The sequence below is a fragment of the Myxocyprinus asiaticus genome, chromosome 18 (assembly GCF_019703515.2).
Source record: "Myxocyprinus asiaticus isolate MX2 ecotype Aquarium Trade chromosome 18, UBuf_Myxa_2, whole genome shotgun sequence".
Lineage (NCBI taxonomy): Eukaryota > Metazoa > Chordata > Actinopteri > Cypriniformes > Catostomidae > Myxocyprinus > Myxocyprinus asiaticus.
The window spans coordinates 45,168,072-45,183,485 of NC_059361.1; the positions used below are offsets into that span (position 1 = coordinate 45,168,072).

Here is a 15,414-nt window from a genome sequence, read left to right on the forward strand (position 1 = left end):
TGCTGACCGGGAGCACCCCACAAGCCTTGCCATTTTAGAGATGCTCTGACCCAGTCATCTGGCCATACCAATTTGGTCCTTGTCAAAGTTGCACAGGTTTTTACTCCCGCCCATTTCTCCTATAGAACTGATTGATTGCTTACCATCTAATCTACCCAGACCTTGACATGTGGCTTTGTTAGGAGATAATCAACAATTTGCTTCACCTGTGAGCGGTCATAATGTTTTGGCTAATCATTGTATTGTATCATTTAATGTTTGTCTCAAATTTGTACTATTTACTAGAATATATCTGATTATATATTTGGTTTACATCAAAGAAAAACTGTGTGCATGTGTAAGAGAAAACCAGACAACATGGAAGGTATCAGTAGTTTAATTAAAAAAAGATTAACTTGTTTCCTCCTAAATCATACTCCACTTACATCCATTTATGCAGACAATGTAGTGTGACTGCTGTCAACAGTAATATTACATTGTGACTCAGCAAATCAGAGCGTATTTAATTTGGAGTATATGTAACAGAAATATTCAAAACTCAGTCCACAACAAAATGTAGTTGTTAAAGGGTTAGTTCACCCAAAACATAATTTACTCACCTTCATGTTGTTTCAAACCTGTGTGACTTACTTTCTACTGTGGAACACAAAAGGATATGTTATGCAGAATGATCGGCATTGACAGCCTTATTCACTATTCATGAATGACTGAGGCTGTTCCAGTCCCTAACATCTCATTTTGTGTTCAAGTGAAGAAAGTAATATGGGTTTTGAACAACATGATTGTAAGTAAATGATGACAGGATTTACATTTTTGTGTGAACTAACCCTTCAATGCCAGTGTTTTTGCACAGCAATAAGCAAGTAAAACAAGTAACAGAATGTTACTTTCCTTTTAACTGGGATGAACATTTCAGCAGATTTAGTGCGCAAACAAAACAATTTCTCTTAAGTATTCTCTCTATACAAAGAACATTAAATACTTTATACTTTTGATCTCACATATTAATTTCTAGTGCAGCCAATAAAGACTGACATACTCAAATTTACCTTCAGCTTATTTGAGTGTAGAATGTGCAAAGCATCATTGCTTGAGAAACTAAATCATTAAAAATTTCAGTGCATAACCATTTCAGCAGGTAGGAATCATGTCTAATGACATGTTTGTGTGTGTGTGTGTGTGAGAATGTACACAATCTCTGGCATTATCAAATCTGGTGTTGAAGCCTACATGGAATTTATTTGCTGAAATATGACAGTGATCTGCGGTAAGTTTCAGCTGAAGGTTGCGGTATCTCAGAAATGCAGTTAACTATTCTGCTTTACACCATTTAAGTGAGCAACCGATGAGATGTTCCTGTACCGTCATTATGATGCAGTGTAGATTGAGGGCCTTCTAGACCAAAGTTTATGGTAAATGCTTCATTTGTGTGATTTTGATGGTGGTTGTACTTTAGAGGGCACCACTGAGGCACATTAAAACCAGCACATGAAGCATGAGAAGGTAAGCCATGAATATATAGCGTGATTTTGCCCTGGATGTCAGCTGTTTGGAACAGTATATGCTCCTTCCTTTGAGCCAACGCCGGCATAAGTGCATCCCACTCTTCATCTGAAGAACACACAGCACAACATTTAGGCACACTCAAAAGTGAAAGCATTACTACAAAAGTGAACATTACTACAAAATTAATGTTTACTTAAAAGAATGAAAAATGACAGTTCGGTTTGGAATCAGCAGGCAGTTCTTTCCACAACACATTGGCAGCTTCAATGTCAAGCCAGAACTCAACATTTATATGGATATTAATGGTTAAAGTTACGGCTGTCAATTTAACTCGTTAATTTAGTATGATTGATTATATAAAATTTCTTAAATAAAAAACAGTTAAAAACATTACGCAATTAATCATGCTTTGACCAGCACTTTAATTGCCTAATAAGGATTGTTCCTGCTGTTCAATTCAAGCTTGATGTACCACCTTAATGGTTTCGCAAATCTGTGACAGTTGGGGCCATTCGAAGCTCCACGCCTCGTCAAACCAACGAGAGCAACAGGCAGCATAGCCTTCCACAGATGACACGTTTTTGCGCTCAATGACAACTGGACCGAGCACAACAGAATGCAGGGGTCTCGTGATATGGTTTTTAAAGTTCCAAACTATGTTTAATTTGACACAGCGTCACTAGTGAGATGTGACGCAGCCAAAAGCCCTATTCGGACGGGATTCGTTTTAAATGGGGACGTGGGGAAATGTAATAATTACCTGAGCTTTTCAGTAATTTTAATCGGTCATGTAAGTAGTTTTTCCAGACTTTTCCGGACTGCGCGTTTCTGCGCCGGTAAAAATGACAGCGTGTTTTACCTACCATGAAACGCCTGGTAAAAATAACCAACAATCATGCCACATTCAAAATCACTGAGATCACATTTTTTCCCCATTCTGATGGTTGATGTGAACATTAACTGAAGCTCCTGACCGATATCTGCACAATTTTATGCACTGCTGCCACACGATTGGTTGATTAGATAATCACATGGATGATTGTTGGTGCCAGACGAGCAGGTTTGGAGTATTTCTGTAACTGCTGATCTCCTGCGATTTTCACACACAATATTAGGCAGGTGGTTTTAATGTTGTGGCTGATCGGTGTAATTTTCCTTTAGATTGTGTACTGCTGAGCATGACTTCACATCCAAAAAGACAACAATAATAGTCTAATATGAGTTTCAATAATATCCTTACCGTTTCCAAATTAAAATTTGCATGTTTACAAACCTACTGACTTGACTGAGCATGACTTTTATCAGACAACAATAATAGCCTAATAATAATTATTATTTTGAGTTTCAATAATGTCCTTTCGTCAGTGTAAAGCGCATTTCACACGAGCTGCATCGAGGCGTCAGCGCTCTGTTCAACGTCAGCGTCAAGCGTTGCTTTGCCCTCCACGACAAGCATTACAGAAAGAGTCATGGAGGGGCGATTTTACGAGTTTGCCATGCAAGAAAGCGGGAGATGTGCACAATAAACATTTAGAAGAGAAAAAAAATGGCAATTGCTATGTCTGCAGAAAGAGAAAAGAGGATTTGTTTATGGTCTTTGCGTTTTCTCGTGAATGTAATAACTTAAGTTCAATAACTGGGTAATATTTAATTAAAAGAAATTATGAGACAATCAATAACTCCTCATAAATTTGAACAGTTTTTTTTTATATTTCTTGTTACTTTGTACTCTCAAAGGCATCATTTGTGAGGCAAAAACGTGTGTGAAAAACAGCCGAGGTTGCGCTGAGGCGTCACAGACTGTGTTGCAGCGCTGTGTGGAAGCCCCCCCAAAACAAAAACTCTTTGGATTTGCACAAATCATAAAAGTGACGGCAAAATGGCAAGATTTGCCGAAAGGTAAGTAGTTTGCATCCCTGTATAATTATAAAATAATTGCCACACCGTGCAATTAATTTGATTGAAAATGTTAATCGATTGACAGCCCTAGTTAAAATAGCTGCAGGTGATGACTGGAAGCTTTGATGAAGCAGTAATGTGACATGGAAGTTCTGTAATATGTTCACTTAAACATTCAGTACCTTGCGCATGAGTAGGTGCTGGTTTGGATCTAGAATAAGAGCTTCAAACTGTTCCTCGTCTGTTTCCAGCTCAATGCTAAAGTCCCTCTGAGAAGACCAGGATGTGTTTGACTCCATGCTGAAACAAACACAAACTCAATAACTCCAAACACATCTGCATAAACACTGAAAATCTAATGAGCTAATTAAAAGGAACAGAGTTCGAATCCAGGGTGTGCTGAGTGACTCCAGCCAGGTCTCCTAAACAACCAAATTGGCCTGGTTGCTAGGGAGGGTAGAGTCACATGGAGTAACCTCCTTGTGGTCGCTATAATTTGTTTATCGCTCTCGGTGGGGCGCGTGGTGAGTTGTGCGTGGATGGCACGGAGAATAACGTGAAGCCTCCACGTGCTATGTCTCCGCGGTAACACGCTCAACAAGCAACGTGATAAGATGCCCGGATTGACATCTCAGACAAGGAGGTAGCTGGGATTCGTCCTCCGCCACCCGGATTGAGGCAAGTCACTATGCCACCACGAGGCCTTAGAGCACATTGGGAACTGGGCATTCCAAATTGGGGAGAAAAGGAAAAAAACAAAAAAAAAAACAAAACTAGCACAGCCAAGCTTCCTTTAAATTTTTTATAGGAAGCCAATAGTTGCTCCGCAAGGAAGAAGCCACTGCTCCAAAACCACCATAAAAAAGCCAGACTACAGTTTGCAAGTGCACATGAGGACAAAGAGCTTTTGAATGTCCTCTGGTCTGATGAAACAAAAATTTAACTTTGTGGCCATAATGACCATTGTTATGTTTGGAGGAAAAAGGGTGAGTCTTGCAAGCCGAAGAACATCATCCCAACCGTGAAGCATGGGGGTGGCAGCATCATGTTTTGGGGGTGACTGCAGGAGGAACTGGTGCACTTCACAAAATAGATGACATCTTGAGGAAGGAAAATTATGTGGATATTCTGAAGCAACATCAACACATCTGCCATGAAGTTAAAGCTCGGTCGCAAATGGGTCTTCCAAATGGACAATGACCCCAAGCATACCACCAAAGTTGAGGCAAAATGGCTTAAGGACAACAAAATCAAGGTATTGGAGTGGCCATCACAAAGCCCTGACCTCAATCTGATAGAACATTTGTGGGCAGAACTGAAAAAGCGTGTGCAAGCAAGTAGGCCTACAAATCTGACTCAGTTACACCAGTTCTGTCTGGAGGAATGGGCCAAAATTCCAGCAACTTATTGTGAGAAGCTTGTGGAAGGCTACCCAAAACGTTTGACCCAAGTTAAACAATTTAAAGGCAATGCTGCCAAATACTAACAAATTGTATGTAAACTTCTGACACACTGGGAATGTGATGAGAGAAATAAAAGCTGAAATAAATAATTCTCTCTACTATTATTCTGACATTTCACATTCTTAAAATAAAGTAGTGATCCTAACTGACCTAAGACAGGGAATGTTTTCTATGTTTAAATGTCAGGAATTGTGAAAAACTGAGTTTAAATGTACAGGTGCATCTCAATAAATTAGAATGTCGTGGAAAAGTTCATTTATTTCAGTAATTCAACTCAAATTGTGAAACTCGTGTATTAAATAAATTCAATGCACACAGACTGAAGTAGTTTAAGTCTTTGGTTCTTTTAACTGTGATGATTTTGGCTCACATTTAACAAAAACCCACCAATTCACTATCTCAACAAATTAGAATACATCATAAGACCAATAAAAAAAACATTTTTAGTGAATTGTTGGCCTTCTGGAAAGTATGTTCATTTACAGTATATGTACTCAATACTTGGTAGGGGCTCCTTTTGCTTTAATTACTGCCTCAATTCGGCGTGGCATGGAGGTGATCAGTTTGTGGCACTGCTGAGGTGGTATGGAAGCCCAGGTTTCTTTGACAGTGGCCTTCAGCTCATCTGCATTTTTTGGTCTCTTGTTTCTCATTTTCCTCTTGACAATACCCCATAGATTCTCTATGGGGTTCAGGTCTGGTGAGTTTGTTGGCCAGTCAAGCACACCAACACCATGGTCATTTAACCAACTTTTGGTGCTTTTGGCAGTGTGGGCAGGTGCCAAATCCTGCTGGAAAATGAAATCAGCATCTTTAAAAAGCTGGTCAGCAGAAGGAAGCATGAAGTGCTTCAACATTTCTTGGTAAACGGGTGCAGTGACTTTGGTTTTCAAAAAACACAATGGACCAACACCAGCAGATGACATTGCACCCCAAATCATCACAGACTGTGGAAACTTAACACTGGACTTCCAGCAACTTGGGCTATGAGCTTCTCCACCCTTCCTCCAGACTCTAGGACCTTGGTTTCCAAATGAAATACAAAACTTGCTTTCATCTGAAAAGAGGACTTTGGACCACTGGGCAACAGTCCAGTTCTTCTTCTCCTTAGCCCAGGTAAGATGCCTCTGACATTGTCTGTGGTTCAGGAGTGGCTTAACAAGAGGAATACGACAACTGTAGCCAAATTCCTTGACATGTCTGTGTGTGGTGGCTCTTGATGCCTTGACCCCAGCCTCAGTCCATTCCTTGTGAAGTTCACCCAAATTCTTGAATCGATTTTGCTTGACAATCATAAGGCTGCGGTTCTCTCGGTTGGTTGTGCATCTTGTTCTTCCACACTTTTTTCTTCCACTCAACTTTCTGTTAACATGCTTGGATACAGCACTCTGTGAACAGCCAGCTTCTTTGGCAATGAATGTTTGTGGCTTACCCTCCTTGTGAAGGGTGTCAATGATTGTCTTCTGGACAACTGTCAGATCAGCAGTCTTCCCCATGATTGTGTAGCTTAGTGAACCAAACTGAGAGACCATTTTGAAGGCTCAGGAAACCTTTGCAGGTGTTTTGAGTTGATTAGCTGATTGGCATGTCACCATATTCTAATTTGTTGAGATAGTGAATTGGTGGGTTTTTGTTAAATGTGAGCCAAAATCATCACAATTAAAAGAACCAAAGACTTAAACTACTTCAGTCTGTGTGCATTGAATTTATTTAATACACAAGTTTCACAATTTGAGTTGAATTACTGAAATAAATGAACTTTTCCACGACATTCTAATTTATTGAGATGCACCTGTATTTGGCTAAGGTATATATAAACTTCTGACTTCAGCTGTAATAAAAAAAAAAAAAATCTCAGATGTCCAGAATAAAATTGCATTCCAGCAAAAAAGCATGATAAACAATGAATAGGTGTTAGAATATGTAGAAAATCAAAGGACATCTAGACTGAGCTTCTAATCCAATCAGAAGCTGAAATTTTCAACAAAATAGCGGAGAACATACATGCAATCCAAAATAGCTCATCTGCGTTAGAGTGCCACCTAGAGTTCAGATCTGTATATTGTGATGGATGTTGATAAAGAACTTTTTTTTGCTGCCATCTAGTGGAATGAAATAAGACATATTGCAGGGAGATAGAGCAAACAGAACCAGAAATACATGCTTATAAAATAAGGACATAAAACATATACAGTATTATTTATGAATTATTGAAATATTTATTTATTTTTAATTATGAGGGCTTTGTATAAAATGAGACCAATTTTTGGCAATTAGTCCACTGTATGCATGTAATGTACATTTTTTTAATTTGGGTGTGGAAAATTGCTGGCGGCAGCCAAAAAATGCACCAGAGTTGAAGAGGTTAATTATGATTAAATATTTTAATTGATTGACAGCCATGGTAAGAGCATAAAGCATTTTTGTAGTAGCATATATTTTTTTTTAAAACAGTATTTCAGATCCAAATTTACAGAATGAGACTTCTAGTTACCTGCAAAGGTGAATACTGATTTTGCGATTGTCTTTCCAGCAAGTAGCAGTGGTTTTGCAGCTCACTAACAGCTTGCTGTGTGTCTCTGAGCATCTGGGAAATGGTGCTCAACTGGGCGGTCACCCCTGCCTTTTCGTCAACTGTCTGTTGCAACTAGTGCATATGAAAGGATAATAATACACGAACACAAAAGAACACAATTAATGACAGCAAATTTAGCAGTTTATTTTGTTGTCCAGGTGTAACAGATGGATGTGTACCTTGATGTTGAGTTGTTGGAGGCCAAAGTCTCTTTGCTGTATCTCTAACTGGCACCGCTGCAGGTGGCTGTGAAACTGGACCCAGTGTTCTGGAGACACATCTTTACCTCGCAGAGCCATGGACACCTGCTCTCACACAGACAAACATTCACACCACTTTTTTGTAACTTTGTTTTTCATAAGTGTCATGAAACACTAAATCATGTTTTTTTGAAACATTAACTGATATGTATGTTTTGCCCAATATGGAAGAGTATGATGACATTATAAAATGTTGAGTCTACATTTCAGGGAACAGTGGTCAGTTTATGCACCGAGCCATTTTCTTAACCTAGCGATTTTATTAATCATGAGACAGAATGTCATCTTATATGATGTTCTAATCCATATGATATGGTTATACTCTAGGAATGGCACCATTTAGGGCCCCCCCAATCCATTTGGGTGGGGGAGTAATACATATACAGTACTGTGCAAAGATTTTAGGTACTTGTGAAAAATGTTGCATAGTGAGGATGTCTTCAAAAATAATGCCATAAATAGTTTTGATTTATCAATTAATGTCATACAAAGTCCAGTAAACATAAAAAAGCTAAATCAATATTTGGTGTGGCCACCTTTGCCTTTAAAACAGCCTCAATTCTCCTAGGTACACCTGGACACAGTTATTCTTGGTTGTTGGCAGATAGGATGATGCAAGCTTCTTGGAGAATTCATCTGTTTAGGCTGTCTCAATTGCTTCTGTCTCTTTATGTAATCTCAAACTGACACGATGTTCAGTGGCTCTGTGGGGGCCATGACATCTGTTGCAGGGCTCCCTGTTCTTCTATTCTAATCTTTTCTATTTGCAAAAGTAATGTTTGAGAGTCTAACATGTATTTTTGTAACATGTATTATTGACACACTGAAGCTGAAGATATAAATAACCATCTTAAGACAAATGTTTTTGTGAAACATCTTATGTGCCTAAAACTTTTGCACAGTACTACATATATATATATATATATATATATATATATATATATATATATATATATATATATATATATATATATATACACACACACACACACACACACACACACAATGCTCTATTTTGTGACATTTTTTATTCACACTTTTTGGGTGTGCACGCAAGCCAACAATTTGACAAGATTTCCTGTTTCAGTGGCATTCCAAAATGAAAAGCTTATAAGTTGACAACACCCCCCCCCCCGTAATGATAGTGTTTGCTATCATTACAAAGAAAATTTTTCATTTTTTTAAATTATATAGATAATAATACATTCTGAGACTCTCAGCCTAAGAAAATGCTAAACACACATTCACAAAAAAAATCTAATTTTTCTTATTTTAAATTATATATCTCTGGGTGTAAATAATGTGGCTCTGAAAAAATGTATGTTGATACGACAAAGCAATCAAAAGTTATAGCATTACAAAAATAAATGATCATAGTGTGTAAAAACATCTCCATATGTCCAAAAGCCTCTCCAAACAAATAAAACATTATATTTGCACAAAAGAACTAATTACACATGCAAACACAACAATGACTAAAGGTATGCATGGAGACATGAGTTTAGTCATGAGATTTCACAGAACGAGTGCCTTGAGTCTACATGGAGTGTGTGTCATTTACCTGGCACCACCTCCTGGTGGCCATATGTAACATTGTGCTTCATGTGGATTATTACCTTGTGTATGGGTTCGTTTGAAAGATAATCACCTCCTCAAAGTAATGGAATGTGAGATTTTATGTTCCGTTTATTTTTCGTGATGTTATAAGCGCAAAAGCGGTATATAAGCAACACCAACAAAATTGTCAAAGAAATATACTTAGCTATTACTTGCTACATTTTTGTCTGTGAGTAAAACGAATAGGTGGTTGTATTCTACTCTTTGAGAGTTTTCCAACAACATATGACACATGGCTGTTCATGAGTTTGATGTTTTTACTAATTGCAATATGTACAGTGCAATTTTGTTTTTAATATAAATGATCAAAATGGAACACTTCTGATTTGTCTGCAAATTTCAAAGCACTTGTTCAGTTTTGGTCATAATGCCTGCATGCGTCGGAAAGTAAAGCTTCTAAGCTTTCAAACGATACCTATTTTGTGTTGGTCAAGACTGTAGTTATCAATATTTTTACAATTATTATTTTTTTCTCACTGGCCTGTCAGCATCGAGCTTAAAGGGTTAAAAAAAAACTTTAAAAATTAAAATTGTATTCTAACCATGATAATGAAGCGCCATGCGTATTTTTACAAATACCACAGTATTACTATAAGTTCTGTGCAAGAACTAAGGTACATTTTTAAAGGTAACAAAGCAGAATCAATAATTAAGAGCCTCATGAAATAACAATATCAGTAAAGGAGTCTTAACCCAGTCCCTCTGTCAGGATATTTGAACTATGCCTTAGATAAATTAAGGAAATGTTAACATATTTTTATTGTTTAACAGAATTGTGCATTTAAAATGTGCATTTCTATGGGTCAAAAATGTGCAATAGTATTGGTGCGATACAACACTATCACTGTTTTTAGTGGTTTATGTGCTTTAATTTTTCAATTTCAGTCTTACTGTGGATAAATCTTTTGTCTGTGATTAGTTTAACATTTTTAAGCCATTAATTTTCAGACTCTAGGTTTGTTAAATTCTTTGATTTCCTAATTTTAATTCATTTAGTTTCATTTTCATCACTAACCTGGATGTGGAGTTGTTCTCTCTCCATCTTCATTTCTTCCTCCATGTCATTCATTGTGCAAGATTGCTGCTGGTTGCGTTGTACCTGTTCCTGCATTCTCTGAATCTGCAAAATGGTGTTTCTGCAGATATCTTCCTTTTCCATTACCAATTTACCTTCCTCCTCTTCCTTTAATGATTTTTCATTGATAACTTTATGTAGCTCTTGTCTGGTCAAATTATATTCCTCTTGAAGCTTCTTGTATAACTCATCCAGTTTCTGCATTTGAGACTGAGCAGCAAAAATGACTTGTTCTTTCTCAGTTTGTGTTTCCCAGAGTTGTGTTGCCTCTGAGGATAGTCCGTAGACAGTTCAGTTGTGATATTGTTTTCCAGTTCTGCCACACTACCTTGCAAGCACAGATAGTTCTCTTTCTCCTGCCTCAATAAATAATCCTTTTCATCAACCACACTCATGAGATGCTTATTCTTTTCTAGTAAGTTCAGTAAATCTCCCTGAAATGTAGCAACTACATCCATTTCTAATTACAGTTGGGCTTTACATGCCTCTGATTCAGCCATTAATGTCATTTTTACCAGAGAGAACTCTTGTACTTTATTTAACAGCAAACCATCTTTGTCTTGCAAAGCTGTCTGTAAACTCTGAGCTTCTTTCTGTAGTTCAGAAATCACATACATTTTCTGGCTGATTTGGCCCTCGCTTTCCAACATATTGTCTTGCAACTTTTTGACACTCATCTCCTGCACCCTGAGAGCTTCCTCTTTCTCCTGCAAAGTGAGGTGTAAAACTTCATTTCCAGCCAATTCACTCTGTAGGGAAGCAATCATCTTCTGTTGTCTAAATATTTCTACCATTTAATTCTTCAGTTCAGATTTTATTGTATTGTTTTGCTCAGTAAGTGCCTGAACAGTATCCTGAAGTTCTACGAGCTCTATTTGTTTCTGTCTTAATTCCTCCTTCAGTCTTGCACTTTCTGTTAAGTGCTGCTCTAAAGTGCATTTTAAATTAGTATTTTCGGATTTAAGTTTCACATTATTTTCATTCATAATACCAAACTGACTAGTTAGCAACAGGACAGACTATTTTCTTTTGTCCAGTTCCTCTGTGCACTCAAGGGTTTTCTCTCTTAAAGAGCTTTCTTTTGCTTCCAAAGTATGGTTTAATCTGGAACACTCTACTTTCAAAGACTCTTATCTCATGTTGCAGATTAAAAACAAGTTCTCTTTCATGACCAAGTTCATTTTGAAACAAATTGCATGCATTAGATTCTTTCTGTAGCAGCACATCTTTTTCTATTAAGCCTGATTTATGAGCAATGGCTTGTTCCTGGAGTAATGGAAGAATCTTATGAAGATGCTCAAGTTGGTGCTGATAAGCCTCCATTTGTGTACTTTGGTCCTTCAAGATTTTGTCCTTTTCAAGAACAACATGGCTGTAATAAATGACCTGAGAACTGGAGGACTCAAGCTCCCCTCTTAGATGAGCTACTTCCTCTTCTGTCTCCACAACACGTTTTGAGAGGGCTGCACATTCTGTAGACATTTCCTGTAAGCTCTCGGCTCCAGACTGCTGCTTCTGCTTGAAAACTTTGAGAAGTTCCTCTGCCTGCAAAAGCAACTCTTTCTTGTGTTTAATTAAGTCTTCAATGACTTTACGGTTTTCCACATCTTGCATCTCAAAAATTGAGATTTTGTTTTGTAAAGTGTTTCTCTCCTTAGTCATTTCTGTAAGTGACTTTATATGTTCGGTCGTTTGTTTCTGAAGGTTCTTATTCTGTTCACCTAGACTAAAGACTTGAGAAGCACGGTTTTCATTCTCTTTGGTCATTATTGCTACCTTGTTATTTGTTTCAGATACAACCTGGGTCAGATTAAGCACTTCTTTTTCTTTTCCTTCAAACATGGCTTGTAATTGTTGATTCTGACTATTCAAACACTGCATATGGTCATGGTGTTTAACGGCACCAGCTTGAATCTGAGCCAGTTCCTCTTTAAGTTTGTTTTTATCAGTAAGCAAAATGTCTTGTGCCACCTTAATTGCAGTGATTTCAGACTCCAGCCTCACACTGATCTCATTCACTGCAGCCAACTGATCACTCAGTAGTGCCACAGACTCGTTTCTTTCTCTAAGCTCATCTATGTGTGTTTGACATTTGTGAGTCCTGTTACTGAGGGCTGTTTCGCTTTTTTGGAGACTCCTGGGCAATCCTGTACATTCATTTCTTAGAGAATCAAACTCACTTTGAAGTTTAGATGAATGCTGTCTTTGTTGTTGAAGCTCACTCTGTAAAGATGTGCACTGTGCAACCTGAGCTTGCATTATGCCATCTTTTCCCATTAGTTCAGTTTTCAAAGTAGCTTCCTGTTTTTGAAGTCGAGTCATAGCCTCTTGGATTTGAAGAAGCTGGATTAATGGATCAATTAATGCATTTTTCTCACCTAGAATTCTTTCTTTCTCAGTCATGCAGGAGTTTGATTGGTCAATCTGATTGTTTAAAGACTCAACTTGAACTTGTAAAGATGAAATCATTTCTTTGCTCTCTCTGAGCAATGCATTATGCTGGCTGCATTCATTTGACTTCTCTAACAACATCTCAGACATGGACTGTTTGTTTTGCTCAAGTTCTTTCTTCAGTTCAGTTCCTCTGACAGACAAGTCTTCCTGTTCTTTCTGCAAGTCTTCAATTGTTTTTGCACTTTCTATAAGCTGAAATTCAACCTCAGATATTTTGGCTAACAAAATGTTATTTTCTTCCAAAACATTAGAGAGAGATTGGCTTCCAGTGTCAATTTTCTGCTTTAATAGACAACTGTCATCCGTGAGACTTTTGACTTGTAATAGCAAGCTGGAATTCTGATCTTGCAGAGTGTGCATTTCTTCCTTGATATTATCCAGGAGCTGCTTTTGTATTTCAAGCTCTCCCATATTCTCCTTAAGTGATTCTTCAAGTTTCTGGTTGTCATTCTTCACAGATTTCTAGTGGGCTTTTATCGTAGCTATACTCTCATTTTTACTTGACAATTCTTTCTCAAGCTTTTTCTTGGCTTCATCTCTAGTCTTGAGTTCTGTGCTATATCTAGTCCTCTCTCCTTCTGCCTCCTCTTGTACAATCTTCAGCCTCTGCTCCAATGAAAATATCATCTTTGACTTGCCCTGGACATCTTGCTTGAGCTGTTCTTGATATGCAACCTTCTCCTCAAGCTCTCTAGAAAGAGTCTGAAGCTCACTTTTATGTTTGGTGACTTCAGCAAGAAGCTTATTACATTCCTCCTTGAAGAATTTCAATTCTTTTTCATGCATTTGTTTTGAATCCAACAGATGGTCTTTGTGATTCACATTCACCTTCTGTAATTCCAGTCTGAGATCTTGAATTTTTTTCGTCATCTTCTATTTGCTTTGTCAAGTCTTTAATATCATTACTCTTTGACTCTCCCTACGTTTTAGCCACATTTAGATCACTTTCTGTTTTCTTCAATTGTTCCATAAGCTCAGCTATTAAGTTATTAAAGGACTGTTGGTCAGAATGCTGTGGGTCTCTAATTGTTTGAACTTCCTGTTCAACGTTAGCCAGTGCAGTCTCTTTGAGCTTTACTTGCTGTTTAAGTTCATGAATTTGCTCTAAACATTCTGTTGTGCTGGATGATAGAGCTAATATTTCTTTGTCCTTGTCAGTGATTATATTTTTAAGGCTGTCGATTTTACGCTCACAGCTCTGCAAGTCATGAATGAGCTGTGCTCTTTCTTCCACATAAGCAGTGTTCAGTCGGTCAAGCTCATCGTTTGTTTGAACCAGATCACTCTGCAATGATTCTATAGTAGCCTCTTGTTTCTGCACCTGAAAAAATAAAATGGAATAGAAGGAAAAGTTAATTAATTTCTGTCAAAACATAATGCACTTAAACATTAAAAATATAAATGACAATATTGTCAAATCTCATTCACAAATTAAAAAAACGACATTTGAGTTATGGGAGCCAGTGAATGATGTTACCTTGTCTTTTAGCACACTGAGTTTCTGCGTCAGCTCTGCAACTATTGATTTCATCTCTGAGTTTTTCTTTTCAAAGATGCTGCATTTCTTCATAACTTCAGCCAGCTACATAGGAAGGCAATCTTATTTACACAGATGTAGTAGTCCAGTCTGATGTATCAGAGATTGATTTTAATAAGCAATTTTTGACATGCATATATTTATTGTTAAGTTTACAGGTATGTAGCTATATTGAAAGGAACAGTTCATCCAAAAATCTCTCATCATTTACTAACCCTCGTGCCATCCCAGATGTCTTCTGCAGAACGAAAACAAAGATTTTCAGAAGAATATCTCAGCTCTGTAGGTCCACACAATGCAAGTGAATGGTGACCAGAACAGATATTCTTCTAAAAATCTTTGTTTGTGTTCTGCAGAAGAAAGTCATACACATCTGGGATGGCATGAGGGTGAGTAAAAGATAAGAGAATTTGAATTTTTTGGTAAACTATCCCTTTAATGCTATAAAGATAAAGTCATGCAAACTTATTTGTTAAATATATAGCTGAAGTTACTGTTTACAAACAAACGCTCAGCTCCGGCACTTGTTGTTTTGGTACAGTAGAAAAGAACTGCTTTCAGTGGGTGCTTTGTTGAAATAGAGTTTAAAAAATGCCCCCAAAGTGCTGTTTTTTGGGATTAAAATACCTAGTTTCCATCAGGATTGGTGGATGAGAACAAACTCAGAATCTGAAAAACATTATGACATTTCACAGATCACCGTCATCGTGATCACCTCTGCTCTAATAAATCCCAATTGCCCCACTGCTGCAGTTGGTAGATTTGAACATGTCACAAAGGAATCACACAAACTCAGATCGCAAATGGCTGTTTTAAATTTCCAAACTGTAGTGAGAGATATGAGGTCACATTATGACCTAATGATAATCTTATACCACCGAGTAAGGTCTAAAGGGATGAATGGTACCACAGCACATAGGCTGCTGTTTGTGAAAGGATATGCAAATAAAAATAATGCAATGTAACCATGGAAAGCTGCTGCCCAAAAGAACCCAAAGTGAGGTTTCCTGCTGTGTGATGTCACGGTA

General features: G+C 37.6%; 1 pseudogene; it reads right to left on the reverse strand.

Annotated features, from left to right (window-relative positions):
- Window positions 1-360: 360 nt before the first annotated feature.
- The window catches only part of LOC127456149 (early endosome antigen 1-like), a 70,735-nt pseudogene continuing 55,681 nt past the window's right edge, over window positions 361-15,414 (reverse strand).